The sequence below is a fragment of the Danio rerio genome, chromosome 2 (genome assembly GCF_049306965.1).
Source record: "Danio rerio strain Tuebingen ecotype United States chromosome 2, GRCz12tu, whole genome shotgun sequence".
In the NCBI taxonomy this organism is placed as follows: Eukaryota; Metazoa; Chordata; class Actinopteri; order Cypriniformes; family Danionidae; genus Danio; species Danio rerio.
Genome location: NC_133177.1, coordinates 53,956,134 through 53,972,626, shown reverse-complemented (window position 1 = coordinate 53,972,626; position 16,493 = coordinate 53,956,134). Strand labels below are relative to the sequence as shown.

The 16,493-nt window shown below is 34.3% G+C and overlaps 1 long non-coding RNA gene across 1 annotated transcript; it reads right to left on the bottom strand.

Annotated features, from left to right (window-relative positions):
- Positions 1-1,682: 1,682 nt before the first annotated feature.
- LOC141378935 (uncharacterized) lies at positions 1,683-11,795 on the bottom strand. The gene is made up of 3 exons (XR_012394699.1): positions 11,088-11,795; positions 10,971-11,004; positions 1,683-2,156 (listed from the first exon to the last, which is right to left on the bottom strand). It is a non-coding gene; the product is annotated as an uncharacterized lncRNA (long non-coding RNA).
- Between the last annotated feature and the right edge of the window lie 4,698 nt (positions 11,796-16,493).

Below are 16,493 nucleotides of genomic sequence, written 5' to 3'. Positions count from 1 at the left end.
AAACACTTATAAATGTTTCACTGACTATACACAAATAAAAATATTTAATATATTACATTTTATTAATAACTTTCTTTTTCAACAATGTAAAATTTGACATCTCAATGTCAAAAAATGCTTTTAAATCATCACATTTTAACGCAATCTCACAGCAATTCGTAACTTTTTGATTAAGTGGCTGATTCGCATAAATTCTACGATCTTATTCGTACTATTTAGTACGATTTGCTTATCACCCAATGACGGTTGGGTTTAGGGGTGGGGTTAGGTGCCACGCCTCCTTTTTAAAATCTTACATTTTCGTACAACTGAACTCGTACGTATTTGTACGAATTAGCCACTAAACTGACAAAATGTAAAATACTTAAGTTTCCTCGTGAGATCAGGCTGCACATTTACACAAATCTTTTCAATGCTGATTGGCTCACAGAAATAATCTTATAGAGCCAAGCTAGAGTTCGACTCTAAAACATAGATTAAGGTCGCTAAAGTCTTTTTTGTTTTTGAAATAAAAAGTCTTAAAATGTAAACAACTTATACAAAAACATTACATAATGTAAATGAGTCCATTTTGATGAATATAGTAGGCAAAAAAAAAATTACGAATGTACTATCACTTAGCGCCTAATTGGAAAGGGCGGGGCTGTTGTAGGTTGTGAATTACAATTTGTAATGTGATTTTTTCTCACTCCGTGAATTTCTTTTCTCTCAAAAATATGACACGTGAAGTTTACCCAAGATAAATGCATAAAAATATTAAAAGATAAAATTTTCCACCATTACAAGCATTCTCTCGCGCACCCCTTGTGGTCAGACTGCGCACCTCAGTTTGGGAACCGCTACTCTAAAAGAAAACAGACAAAAAGCAAAGGATTTTAATAAACACTTAAAAATGTTTCACTGACTATACACAAATAAAAATATTTAATATATTACATTTTAATTATAACTGTTTCTTTTTCAACAATGTAAAATTTGACATCTCAATGTCAAAAAATGCTTTTAAATCATCACAATTTAACGCAATCTCACAGCAATTCGTAACGCTTTGATTTATTGGCTAATTCGCATGAATTTGTACAATCTCATTCGTACAATTTAGTAGGATTTGCTCATCACCCAATGATGGTTGGGTTTAGGGGTTGGGTTGGGTGCCACGCCTCCTTTTTAAAATCTTACATTTTCGTACAACTGAACTCGTACGTATTTGTACAAATTAGCCACTAAATTGACAAAGCGTAAAATACTTACGTTTCCTCGTGAGATCAGGCTGCACATTTACACACATCTTTTCAATGCTATTGGCTCACAGAAATAATTTTACTCACCTTATTCTTCGCTGACAAGTGGGCGCAGCCATTTAAATTGTTTGGCCTCGAGATTTCTGGTCTCATTCACTTTCGCTGTTTGATGTTGCAAACTGATATTTCCATATTATATTATTGTACTTGGTCTGTATGGTCATGCAAACATTTGTTTGTAAAGCAAGTAGTTTGACCTTTTTCTGCCGTTTATTATTCCTAGTCATTTCTCCCAGAGGCGACTGAATCGGAAGTTCTAAAACAATCGCGAAAACAGGCACAGTTCCGCATTTTAGAATAAGGTCAATAGAGCCAAGCTAGAGTTCGACTCTAAAACCTAGATAAAGGTAGATAAAGCCTTTTTTTTTTTTTTTTTTTTTTAAATAAAAAGTCTTAAAATGTAAACAACTTGTACAAAAATATCACATAATGTAAATAAGTTGTCATTTAATAAGAATATGTGAATAACTCAATTTTGACAAAAATGTCTGCTAGAACCTTATACTTCTAAGGTGACGAAATGCTAATATAAACGTGAACATCTATAAATGAATGTGGCAATGTGCGATAATTGACACCAGTCTTCAGATGTAGTTATTCTGAATCTGAAATACTGCTTTAAATAAATTACACATTATTTCCCCCCCAATATTAATAGAAACGTAACCATTAAATGCAATTTAATGCAGGAAAAAAACCCCAACATGCATCAGTGGAAGCTTCAGGGCGACACTTACTCTGACACCTCCATTACTGCAATATTCTTCAGATAGCACAGCATATGGCCTGTTGCTACGGCGACTCCATCTTCATTACAATATTCCTCTTTCCAAAAGTGTATTTGGATGCGCTGACCTTTACGAAACAAGAGACACTGTGAAACACCGCAGGTCTGAAGCAACATCTCACAATATGCTCGACAGAAGCTGTTAATTCTTAATTAAGAGAGTAGATATGTGCGCTTTAGGATGCGAATACACACATATTACTGTAACAGCTATGGAATAAACATGATAAACACACCACTTGCACAACAACACAGTGTATGGCATGGCACATCACTGCCGTGCACCTGGCAGTTTTTAAATACTTTTTAGAAAATATCAGGAAATAAAGCATCCATAAAAACATCACAGTTTTAATAACTCATTTCTAATAACTGATTTCTTTTATCTTTGCCATTATGACAGTAAATAATATTTGACCAGATATTTTTCAAGACACTTCTATACAGCCTAAAGTGACATTTAAAGCCCTAACTAGGTTAATTAGGCAAGTTATTGTATAATGATGTTTTTTTTTCTGTAGACAATCGAAAAAACAAATGCTTAAAAGGGGGCTAATAATTTTGACCTTAAAATGGCTTTACAAAACTTAAGCCTGCTTTAATTCTAGCCTAAATAAAACAAAAAAGACTTCCTCCAGAAGAAAAAATATTATCAGAGATACTGTGAAAATTTCCTTGCTCTGTTAAACATTATTTAAGAAATATTTTAAAAAGAAAATCCTTCAAATCATAGGGGAGCTCATAATTCTGACTTCAACTGTATAATATTTATATTTTTATAATATTTATAATAAAATAAGATTTTTATTTTAAACATGATAGAATAAATATAATATTTAATATAACATTTTAAATGCATAATTATATTTATATAATATTTATATTCTTAATATTTGCAGCAGAGTATTTAATAATTATAAGAATGTAGTTTAGTATTTTATTAATCATTTTATTTTTCATTTTGTTAAATATTATAAACAACTATTTTCTGAAAAAATACATTACATTAAAACTACATGAATTCATTCATTCATTTTCTTGTCCACTTGTGCTTTTTTCTGCAAAAACCTCTAAATCTACCTATTGGAACAAGATAGTGTAATTAGCTGAAAATCACTCAAGATGCCATTAGAAATTATTTTACCAAACATAAAACACATTACGCAAGCCACCTAAAATTAAAAATAAATAAATCTGTCAAGTAAGTGGCGGTTCATTCCACTGTGATAAACCAGGGAAAAAGCAGAAGGAAAATAAATGAATGAAATCTGTCAAGTAAGTGCATTAATCAATAACATTAAAACTGATCTTAAACAATCTGTAAAACAATTAAAACAAAACTTAACAATCTGCTGTTATTTCTGATATTTGATATTTAGATTTAAAGTAGAGCAATGTAAACATTGCAAACATTGTAAACTAAGATTGTTATAATGTAGTGTAAAACACTGTGAAACATCAATATCTTGTCCATTCAAATAAAAAGCTTATCAGATGTATATGTATTATGAAGTAATATAAATTATGTATAGTTTTATACATTACATTTATTTTTTTTTTTAAACAGCTTAAATTAGCAAATAAAACACAAGGTAGGCCTGCTGGGCAAAAAGGGGATGCCTCTCAGACAATTTTAGAAGCTCATCTACTCATTCTCACCATACTTAAGGTCTTGGTCCCTTGTTTATCCTCATATCATCCCCTTGGGATAAAAGAAAGCCAGCTTAACTCTGTCTTTCAAGAAACGCAGTTGCCTTTTTAATATATAGTAAATCAGACTCATTCAAAGTAGCGTCGCTGCGCAAAAAATCGTTATGGATGCAACTTACACATTCCACTGTACAGTGTGTTTTCTTTTCCCTATAACGAGTTTGAGGCAAGGGATGTTTTCATTTGCCATTCACCAACAGTCGGACAGGCTCATCCAGTTCATCAAACTCCGTCTTTTAAAATCGAAAGCGGAATAAAACGTCTCCTCATAAAAGCCGGCGTATCAGCGCACCGTTACATTGAAAACATATGATTCGATTCGCGCCTTCTGATTGGTTCTCGGGATATAGTGGCTTTTGCTGTCAAAGGCAAGTGGCATTAAGAGGCGTTTAGTTGTCAGCAAACTGTTATTTCTGAATGCGCTGATGCTGGGATTTAGATGATTGCATCTGAACTCTTCATATTTATTTCAGAAAATTGCCTTTAAAGTCCTGTGAAGTGCTTTGAAATGTGCATTTTGTATTCAATGTTTGACGTAATCTCAACTGAAACATGAAGAGGGGAAGGACATAGTAGCTCCTCTCTTTAAAAAACAGCCAATAGCAGTTTGTTTGATTACAGCTCTGCCAGTGAGAGTGGCAGCGCATCAAGTGAAAAGCAAATGAGAAACATTTTGAAGGGGGTGGGGCATATCAGATACTAGAGAGCATTTGATTGGTCAGAATATTTAATGAGAAACCGAAGCATGAGGTGATGTCAAAAAAAATTTAATCCATTTTGGATTAAGTGAAAAACTGCCAACACACTCTTATTGTGAATACATACTCCTGTCTACATTTCTGGAGAGCGTGAATTATGTAGCCAGAGGTTATTCTGGCTGCATTTCATCTTTTAAAAAATGCTATGGAGTTGACTGTGACAACAGGGTTCAAATCTGGTGAAGAACAGTTCCAGAAACCAGGTAAAGCAAAAAATAAATGAATAAACAACAGGATAATAAATGTGGTGAAATTACACAGCCACAACGGCTTTTCTTTGTCTACATTGCTTTTGCAAAGACCATTGGTTGGGTTTAGGGACGGAGGTAGGTGGGTCAGTCAGTCACTCATTAAGTCGACAGCTAGCTGGCCTGGTTAACTAAAGTGTATATTGCACCCTCTGGTGGATTTACGCAAGAAAATTATGCATGAGAGTAATTTGTGATCATCAAAAAGTGTACACAGCGGACACTAATGGATTGCGAATACAAAAGCTGTGAGCAGACGTATCTCAAGTTATGTATTTCGCTGTTCACAGAAATGTAGACAGGGGTAAATATCCACAATGAGCATGGGTTGCAAATTACACACTTTGAATGTTAATATCTTCTACATTTTTTTGACTGTTTTGGAGCACTTGAGATTATAGACATTCTTAAGACTAACATACTAAAACTAATGTCTAATATATATTGTTTAAATTTCAGACTTTTAACAATATATTGTGATTGAAATTTATGCAGAACCAAGTCGTTAAACTGTATTTTGGGTTATATTTATAACATTAGACTTCAAAAAATTATAACAAGCCAAAAAGGCCAAAATCTAAAACAAATTGAAAAGTGTATGAAAAAAGTGTGTGTTGCCTTAATATAATCAATCAACTGGGACGGTTTTACTCTATTCACCTGGAGTGTCTCATCTTCAACATATATACTTGATCTGACATATATTCATGATGTGGAGGCGGACATGGAGACTTAAACACAGATGTATGAACACACATACACACACACACAAACACACATCTGCGGTGATGCCCTGATGATCATTTTCACTTCGACATGTTTGCTGTGTGAAAATTGAATATGGTGTAATCGAGGTGTTATGTTGCTATGTCAGTTTTTTTTCTCCAGTGCTGTTTTTATGTAAAAATCTGTTCAGGTTTTGTTGTGTCCCAGGGCAAGTACAAAACCACAAACCCAAGATATCTGACTGAGAGAAACAATGAAGAGCTTCAGGATATATAGGTCTGATTCCTCATTTCCTGTATGTGTGTGTGTGTGTATAGGCAAAAATATTTCTTTCTAGTAAAAAACAAAACAATATAACAAAAATGCTGTTTATGAATGATAATCATCACTCCAACCCAGGCTCATTCAGAGGTGTGGACTCGAGTCATGTGACTTGGACTCGAGTCAGACTCGAGTCATGAATTTGATGACTTCAGACTCGACTTGACAAAATATAAAAAGACTTGCAACTCGACTTGGACTTGAACATAAATGACTCGGACTTTCACTTGGACTTGCGCCTATTGACTTGTAAAGACTTGCTAATTTCTATAAAAAGCCCAAAGATAAAAAGTATGTTGACACAGAACGCTCTATCTCTGCGTGTGTGTGCGTGTGTGACAGAGAGCATGCACGCATACTTTCGACCACTAGCGCTTTGTGGCGCACTTCCGTGTTTTTGCACCAGCGGGAAATTTGAAGATGCCATTTTCATTCTGACTCAGAGAGTGAAATAAACACATCCGCGATCTGCTCCTTTTGTTTTATTCAGCGGATTTACAACATCTGTCAAAGGTAAGAGACTTTACTACTGGCAATGTGTTACTGTTGTGCAAAAGCATTGTTTTACTGTTGTGTATAAGTCAATGAACTTCAGTTTTTTTTAAACCAAATTTACCCTCTCGTGATTTATATCATATAATTATGAATGAACATGGCTGTAATTTATGTTTTTGCATTTGGTCGTTTGTGTCAATGCGCATATTATGTTTTATCTTTGTGTTTTGCCCATCCTCTGACAGTATTTTCTAACTATTTAATTAGTAGTAACATTAATTACATGCCATAATAACTAGATATATAATTTATTTTTAAAGCTCTTAAAACTGTAAAAAAAAAAGTTTTTTGTTATTTTCTGGTGACATTTTGCAATAAGGTTTCTTTAGTTAATATATGTACTAACATGAACTAATAATGAACTATACTTCTAAACCTTTATTAATTATAGTTTAACATTTACTATTGAATTATTACAATTTATAGGTATGCTTGTTAACATTAATGTTAATGCACTGTGAGTTAACAAGAATTAACCAATACATTTTTTTCCATTAATTAAAGCATAAAATAATGAATACTGTAATGAACTGCACTGCATTGTTTGTTCACATTAGTACATGCATAAACTTAATTAATTGATACAACCTTATTGTAAAGTGTTACATTTTTCATATTTTGGATTAATACTATTAATTTTATTTAGTATTTAAAACCTTAAAGGTATTTTTTATTATTGTTGATGTTATGCCTCTTAGCAATATTTTAGTCCTCTATATGGTTTTTAATTAAATTTTTATTGTGAGATTGTAATGTAATGCATATATATTCTTGAATTTCTGTTTTGTTTGTTTTTCTGTATTTCCCCCTCTATATTTAAGGATTATCTACTATTTTTAAAGTACTTAAAACCAACCATCTAATAAAAAATACAATTAACAATCACATTTTGTTTCATGAGTGTCTTTGTTCCTGTTTTGTAGGACTCTTATTTTAACAGATTTCATTTGGAAACACTTGACTGATCATTCAATTAAAGTTTTACCTTTATTATTCCATCACTCAATGAGATCATTTAATTGTGAGTTGAATTACTCCATTTGTAATTGTTTTTAAATAAACTAAAAACGAAGACTTGTTTTATTCAGTTTGTTGAATGTGAACTTCTCTACTTTACATATTAAAAGATATTTAAAACCACTATGAATGTATTTAAACTAATATTTAAATGTATATAACTGTTTCACTGTGGGTATTTCTATTTTAATTTATTTAGCACATTTATTGGCTATTCAAACATGAAAACAAGTTTTAGATACTTTGTGGCTCTAATAAATGGTTAAACATAACAATATCCCTGCAGAAAAATCCAGCTTAAACCAGCCTAGGCTGGTAAGCTGGTTTTAGCTGGTCGACCAGGCTGGTTTTAGAGGGGTTTTGGCCATTTCCAGGCTGTTTTCCAGCCATTTCCAGCCTGGTCTTAGCTGGTCAGGCTGGAAACTGACCAGCAAAATCCAGCTAAAACCAGCTTGACCAGCCTGGTTTAAGCTGGACATAGCTGGTTTTAGCTGGTCATCTCCCAGCCTGACCAAGACCAGGCTGGAAATGGCTGGAAACCAGCCTGGAAATGGCCAAAACCCCTCTAAAACCAGTCAACCAGCCTAGACTGGTTTAAGCTGTTTTTTCAGTAGGGATTTTTGACTAAATGTTCTAAAATGATTGTTTACAAGTGCCTAAGTGGGATTCGAACCCCGTTCTTTATGAAAAGAAAGAAAAATTTGATTGGCTCTGACATTACTTTCACCAGTGGGCAGGTACTTCAATCTGATTGGCTGGTCTCTCACGCGCGTATTCAGTCTCTCTGCGTTTGCTTGACTTTTGTCCACACTGGCGCTTCATAATTTTCCTGCTTTTGCTCTCCAGAGATCCTCCTGGTAAATTGATTATTCCAGAATGTTGATATGGTTTATATATTGCTAAACTATTTAGTAACAATACACGAAAAAACTATGAGGTTAAGGTAAATTCTATAATAAATACTAGTGTTTTTGAGAGTTAGGTATACTGCCTATGTTTAAGCCTAGTATTATTTACAAGTTGTTAATGAATGCTTCAGCATACTGTAGTATTAAGAATAGTGAACTAATAAAATGAAATACAGAGTGTAGTTTTACTACAGTAAAGTGTGGTAAATTGTAGTATAATATACCCAATACTGTAAAAAAAACTACAGCACTTTGTCATTTGTTTATATTACACTTGTGTTACCATAGCAACTATAATATTACCCCAACAGATTAATTAAAGTACTTTACTATAGTACTGTTCAAAACACTGTCCATGCCAATAGATGTGTTCAGGGGCCCTGTGGAACAGCTTTTCCTCAAAATGAAGAGGATGACATGGAAAATGTCCTCCACAATCTCATCAATAATGTGGAAGACAGCAGAGACTAGTTCACTTTATTTTAGTTGCCATGATAAAATGGGATTGACAGTGAGATTTATTTAAAGAGTGAATAGTACAGTAGGCTATAATGCCAAATCAAGTTTTTCCTTATTTTTATCACAGTTACATTTCTGCTTGCGTTAGTTATATTTTTGTTTAAATGTTTTTTATTTGATTAGTATGGTGAACCTTTTGGATGTTTAATAAATGTTTGTAAAACAAAATGCATTCTTTACACCCAACCTCTATTATCTGTGTCTTTAAGTGTTTGAAACTGGAAATATCTCATCATAAAACATACAGCCAAAATGTTATGGTTTATTAGATAAAAAATTTAATATGTAAGTCTAATTTAGTATTTTGGTTTTTGTTAATAAATAAGGCCTCAATATAAATCATATCAAAAAGCACAAAAGGAAGAGGAAACACAAGACACAAATTCTGTATATAATCTCTGAGAGCGCGCAGGAAAATGTGTGCGTGAGCAGTGCATATTTGAGAGCAAGAAAATTTGCGCGTGAGCAGTGTATATTTGAGAACTCGCAATCAGTTTTGTCCACAGAGGAAATCGGTGCACGAGCATCACACAAGGTAGAGAGCAAAGTTCTTCATTGTTATGTGAAGAAAACAATGTTATTGTTTGTATGAAGTAGCCTACTTCATTTAGAATATGTGCTACCATTTTACATTGCTGCAAGACAGATTTGCATCTCCATCTCTTTAGCACACACGCGATTCAATTGACAAAATACCAATTTCACTCAATTTTACTTTGCAGCATACAGGAGTTGTTGGTCTACTGCTGCCTCATTGAGGTTGTTTATGTAGTTTTAGTTAACCACAAGTTGATCACTAAAGACATAACATAGCACAACTAAACTTAATGAACCAGACAGCAGTAGACCTGCAATTTCTGTGTGATGTGAAGCAAAATGGACTCTTTTTTTGGTGGAACTCGTTCTTGTGCAATAGGCTGTGTAGACGAGACGCAGCACTGTTTAGCACTTTTTCAGAAAATTACATTTGTATCTTTATATATCTGAGCAATGTTCTTTCATTAAAAAAAGGTTTGTTTATTAAATACAGATCTTACAGCCATACATAATCTGTTTAAATTTTATTTTTCTGATAAAAAGACTCGAAAAGACTCGAAAATCAAACTATAGGACTTTGGACTTGACTTGAGACTTGTTGCCTTTGACTTGGGACTTGACTCGGGACTTGCCTGTCTTGACTCGGGACTTGACTCGGGACTTGAGGGCAATGAATTGAGACTTACTTGTGACTTGCCAAACAATGACTTGGTCCCACCTCTGGGCTCATTCTGATACTACGATTTGGACTGTGGGTGAAACCGGAGCACCTGGAAGAAAGACCCCCGCCAACTAGGGGAGAACTTGCAAACTGCACACAGAAATGCCAACTGGCCCAGCTGGGACTCAAACCAGCGACCTTCTTGCGGTGACAGTGCTAACCACTGAGTCACCATGTCGCCCATAATACATATAATAATAACAACAATAAAAATAATAATAATAATAATAATCATCATATTGAAAAATAAACTAAAAATAATAATATTTTATGTATGCTCTGAAATTATTTATATATCCATGCCATAACACTCATAACTTTGTAGTGGTGGAAATATAACAAAGCATTTATTAATAATTTTAATGCAATTAGAGTTTTTTTTAATTATGCATTATTATTTTGAATTATTAAATAATACATACACAATAAATAAATAAATAAAAATTTTAGATTTAATATAGACAGAAATGTCTTATAAATGCATTATAGATAAATGCATTTCAAAAAGCCTTTAAAAAAGGGGATAGTTCAGCAAAAAATAACATTTACGCATCATTAATTCATCTTCAAGTGATGTTGAACACAAAAGAAGATATTTTGAAGAATGTTGGAAAATAGTAGCCATTGACAATCATTGTATATGAGGAAATCGATAGCTACTTGTTTCCAACATTCTTCAAACTACCTTCTTCTGTTTTCAACAGAAGAAAGAAACGCAAACAGGTTTGAAACAAGTGAAGGATGACTGACTTTCCACTTGGGTGAAGTGTCCCTTTAATCTCCTTCATTTAACAGCGCACTCTTGTGGCACGTTTAGTTTCATCACGTTTGATATTAAAGAACCCGTTCATCATCTACTCACCAAACAGTCCAGAGCCAGCCTGGTTTCCTTTCTTCTGTGGAGCACAAAAACAGAGGTTTAGCGTAATGTCATTTCCTCTGTAAAACTGAGAGTGAACATATGGCATAGATGTTTTACCTGGGTGAGAAAAATGCTCTGCCAAAATGTGCAACGCTTTTAAGAACATCACGGTAACAGCGACACCTAGTGGCGGAGTTTGTTACAATCTTCAGATATTAACACTTAAAAAGGAATAGTTGTAACATGTAACAGCAAATATAACATTTGCGTCATATATTTGCCTCATTGCCAGCTGGAGCGCATACGAGTTTTAGGACATTTTAAACACTATTTTCTGCTGGATTAGCTTGTCGGATGGTCACACTTTTTGGTGTACCAAAAACATTTCCTAAAGATTTATATATCATATAATGTAGATGTATATAGTTGGTGGTTCATTCCACTGTGGCAACCCCTGATGAATAAAGGGACTAAGCTGAAGGAAAATGAATTTACATAGATTTATATAAGATTTATAAAACATCATGCACTCACTGGCCTCTTTATGGGCTAGAGCAGCAGAAGACTACACCTGATGACACTCCTGTCAGCTAAGAACAGGAAACTGAGGCTACAATTGGCACAGGCTAACTAAAATTGGACAATAAAAGATTGGAGAAACGTTGCCTGGTCTGATGAGTCTCCATTTCTGCTTCAACATTCGGATGGTAGGCTCAGAAATTACCATCAAAAACATGAAAGCATGGATCCATCCTGCCTTGTTTCAATGGTTTAGGCTGGTGGTGGTGTAATGGTGTGGGGGATATTTTCTTGGCACACTTTGGGGCCCACTAGTACAAATTGAGCATCGTGTCAACATCACAGCCTACCTGAGTATTGTTGCTTACCATGTTCATTCCTTTATGACCACAGTGTATCCATCTTCTGATGGCTACTCTCAGCAGGATAATGCACCATGTCATAAAGCGTAAATCATCTCAGACTGGTTACTTGAACCTGATAATGAGTTCACTATACTCAAATGGCCTCCACAGTCACCAGCTCTCAATCCAATAGAGCACCTTTGGGATGTGGTGGAACGGGAGATTCACATCTCGGCTGATGGATGTGCAGCCGACAAATCTGCAGCAACCGCTTGATGCAATCATCATGTCAATATGGAGCAAGATCTCTGAGGAGTATTTCCAGCACCTTGTTGAATCTATGCCTTGTTGAAGGGTGTTCAACCCGGTACTAGTAAGTATATGCAACAGCTAATCATATTTTAAGCCATGAATGTTAATTTCTTTTACCTATACACTAAATGTATTGTATTCACTATTAACAAATCTGTGCTGAATTTAAACAGTTTGAAAAAATGCATATTGGGATATTTTGTTAATTACATTTAATGATGATGATGATTTAATAAATGACAATCTCAAAAAAAATAAATAAATAATGACAATAAAATACTGTACACCTCAGATTAAAGGTTAAAGATATAAGTTAAAGTTAAGCTTTACCAAAGAAAATCATATTTTTTAGAAAATTAAATAAAGTTCACTGTAAAAATATACAGTTCTTTAACTGTATAACAGAGTTATTAGCCCCCTGTTTATTTTTTCCCCTGATTTCTGTTTAACGGAGAGAAGATTTCTTCAACACATTTCTAAACATAACAGTTTTAATAACTCATCTCTAATAACTGATTTATTTCATCTTTGCCATGATGACAGTAAATAATATTTGACTAGATATTTTTCAAGACACTTTTATACAGCTTAAAGTGACATTTAAAGGCTTAACCAGGTTAATAAGGTTAACTAGGCAGGTTAGGGTAATTAGGCAAGTCATTGTATAATGATGGTTTGTTCTGTAGACTATAGAAAAATATAGCTTAAAGGGGTTAATAATTTTGACCTTAAAACAGTTTTTAAAAAACCAAAAACTGCTTTTATTCTAGCTGAAATAAAACAAATAAGACTTTCTCCAGAAGAAAAAAATATTATCAGACATATGTGAAAATTTCCTTGCTCTGTTAATCATCAATTGAGAAAAAAAAAAAAAACGGCTAAAAATTCTGACTTCAACTGTATGTAAATGAACAGTTCTCTATATTTAGTGATTCATGTTTTTTCTTGGGAATAATTTTTAAAATGCTGTTTTGGTGATGAAGAGTGTAAAAATTTTGATGCTTCTGTGGATCTCGTCTATCAAATCTGATCCTTTCTATTTTCTATTGGATTATAGTCAAGTGATTGGCTGGGCCATTCTACAGCTTGATTTTCTTTCTCTGAAAGCATTTGAGAGTTTCCTTGGCTGTGTTTGGATCATTGTCTTGCTATAATGTCCACCCTGGTTTCATCTTCTTCATCCTGCTAATGTAGATGTTGGACTGAGGCAGTTAATAATCATTTACAATGAGGAAGGGCAGAGAAAGAACTACTGAAAGATTTCAGCTGCTGTCTGGGCTTTCACTGCCTTTCCACACCTCCCTTTCTTCATGTGTTCAATACTTTGCCCTATGTCTTTTCATTTTATTATGCATAACTTCATTTGTAAACTAATTAGATTTGTTTTAATTTTTGCAAATATGGATTTTTTTTGGTTATACTCCAACATCCGGGGAAAATTTCAAATCAACAGCACCTTTAGAAATATGATTCACTGAGAAAAATGGTGACAAGTTCAATCCTTATTTCCCCCCACTGTATATGCTTTTGAATTGCATTATGAAACTCTGGTCTTTCATCTGACCACCTTTAATGTTAGAAACAAAATGCGAGTTTTATTGACATTTTTAATAGTTTAAAGTGATATATTGTTGGAGTTGCGTTAAATAACAGTACAAAAACCTTGTAAAAACTGCCAGTACTATTTTTGTTATGCTACAGACTTTATTCTATACATATTATTTCTTATACCTTTGTTTTAAACTACTAAAATGTCAATAAAAGTCACTTTGTTAAACTGCACAGTTGAATTTTCAACATTAAACGTCAACAGAGTAGAAATCAAGGTTCCATAACGCAATTCTGGATCATAAATAAACGTAAAACACTCGTGAATCTGTTAATTAACAGATATAATTCTTCACAAGATTTATGGGTGGACTATCAATCACACACAAACGCTCTCCAGTCTCAAAAACAGCAGCACGTTTGTTCTGAGCCCTTTAAGTTGATGTTTATTGTGAATCACGCATTGCAGACAGAAGCTTTTTCTTTCTCCATGTCCAGCTCAAAAAACACATCATGTGGACGACTACACACTAAAGATCACAGTGTCAACCCGAACACACACACACACACACACAAACACTCCCACCCCATGATCTCTAGTATTAAGGCCCGGTATACTTCAAATGAAATGGAAGTGCAGATAAAGGGTTCAGATGCAAAACCCCCAACCCAGGCTCATTCTGAAAACGTACCTCTATATACATTTCTGGAAAGCGCCAAATACGTCCCAGGAGCTACTATTTTTTTGCAGTTTTAATTTTCGTAATTTCACCAGAGGCCGCTGTGTATGCTTTTTTAGATTTCAAATTTCACTAGCGAGTGCCATTTGTGGCTGCTGTTCCCGCATAAATCCACCACAGGCCACGGTCGACTGACTGACTGACTGACCGACAGTACACTCCACCCACACACTTCCCTAAACCCATACAAAAGTGTTTTCATAAGCAAACAAGAAAAAGAAAAGCCAATATTACCACATTCTCACCCTGTTATTTACTTGTTTATTTAATTTTTTGGCTTTTGTTTTTGTTTCACCTCCTTTCTGGAAACAGTTGTGGGTGCTTGCTCTCTTTTTGTGGTGTTTTATGTTGTTGTCATGTGGTTATGTTTTGCTTTATTCCACATGCGTTGTGTTGCGTGTCTTTGTCGTGATCACGTGGGGTCATTACCTAACGCCAATCAGCTGGTCTGATCAGCCACTTCAGCTGCGCTTAAATTCACCTATATCTGAATGGCAATCCTTTGATTTGTTGTCAGTTTGTTATTGTTTGTTCATGGTGTCTCTGTGTTTCGTCAAGACTCTCGTTGGCATTTTGTTGGATATTGCTGAGCTGTTCTACCCGGAACGTTTTTCTATTTACGTCCTGCTTTTGCATTCGGGTCATTTGGTATTTATTTTGGACAATTTTGCACCTTTTGATGTAAAGCTAGAATAATTAGCCCCCCTGAATTTATAGCCTCCAGTTTATTTATTTCCCAATTTCGGTTTAACAGAGAGAAGATTTTTTCAACATATTTCTAAACTTCATAGTTTTAATAACTCATTTCTAAAAACTGATTTATTTTATCTTTGACATGATGACAGTAAATAATATTTTGCAAGAGATTTTTCAAGACACTTCTATACAGCTTAAAGTGACATTTAAAGGCTTAACTGGGTTAATTAGGTTAACTAAGCAGGTTAGGGTAATTAGGCAAGTCATTGTATAAGGATGGTTTGTTCTATAGACTATCAAAAAAAAATACCTTAAAGGGGCTAATAATTTTGACCTTAAAACTGTGATTAAACATTTCAAAACTGCTTTTATTCTAGCCGAAATAAAACAAATAAGACTTTCTCCAGGAGAAAAAATATTATCAGACATATGTGAAAATTTCCTTGCTCTGCTCGCTAATAATTCTGACTTCAACTGTATGACCTTTGGTCATAATAAAAACACTTGCATTTGGATCCATCTTTGTTTGTTTTTGTTTTGTTTTAGTGTGTCGGTCAGCTGGTAAGCACAAAAAGGAATGGCGTCATACCTCCCGGTAGCGTTCGTTTTAAAGACAAAATGCAGCCATACATACTTCTAGCTACATAATTTGAAATCTCCAGAAATGTATATGGGGTAAGCTTTCAGAATGAGCCTATTTTGCACCTCTAAGTGGCGTCTGGAATTTTCTTCTAAATTTTTTCTCAAAATCCCATGTTTATGTTGTTATTTCACTTCAAAAGCAATGCTAAGAACCTATTCTTGCCCCCCCAAAAAAAGTGAAATTACTGAAGCTACACAAAGAAACATAGGAATAATTGTTAGTTTAAAAGACAGTAAAAGGTTTTTGCATATGAACTCTTAAAATTGCTTCAATTGAGAGCAAAAAGAAATTCTAAAAAAGTGAAATAAATTTTAAAAGAAGTAAATAAGTAAGTATTGTGTATTTATATAGCGCATTTATTGTGTATGGCCATACACCCAAAGCACTTCACAATAATAGGGGGGTTTCTCCACACCACCACCAGTGTGCAGCATCCATTTGGATGATGCGATGGCGGCCACAGGATAACATAGCCAGTGCGCTCACCACATCTATTAGTGGAGCGGAGAGACAATGATAGAGCCAATTCGATGGAACGAGATGATTGGGAGGCCATGATGGTTGTGGGCCGATGGAGGGAATTTGGCCAGGACACCGGGGTTACACCCCTACTCTTTACAAGAAGTGCAATGAGATTTTTAATGACCACAGAGAGTCAGGACCTCAGTTTAACGTCTCATCCGACAGATGGTAGTCCCTGACAATATACTGTCCCCTTTAC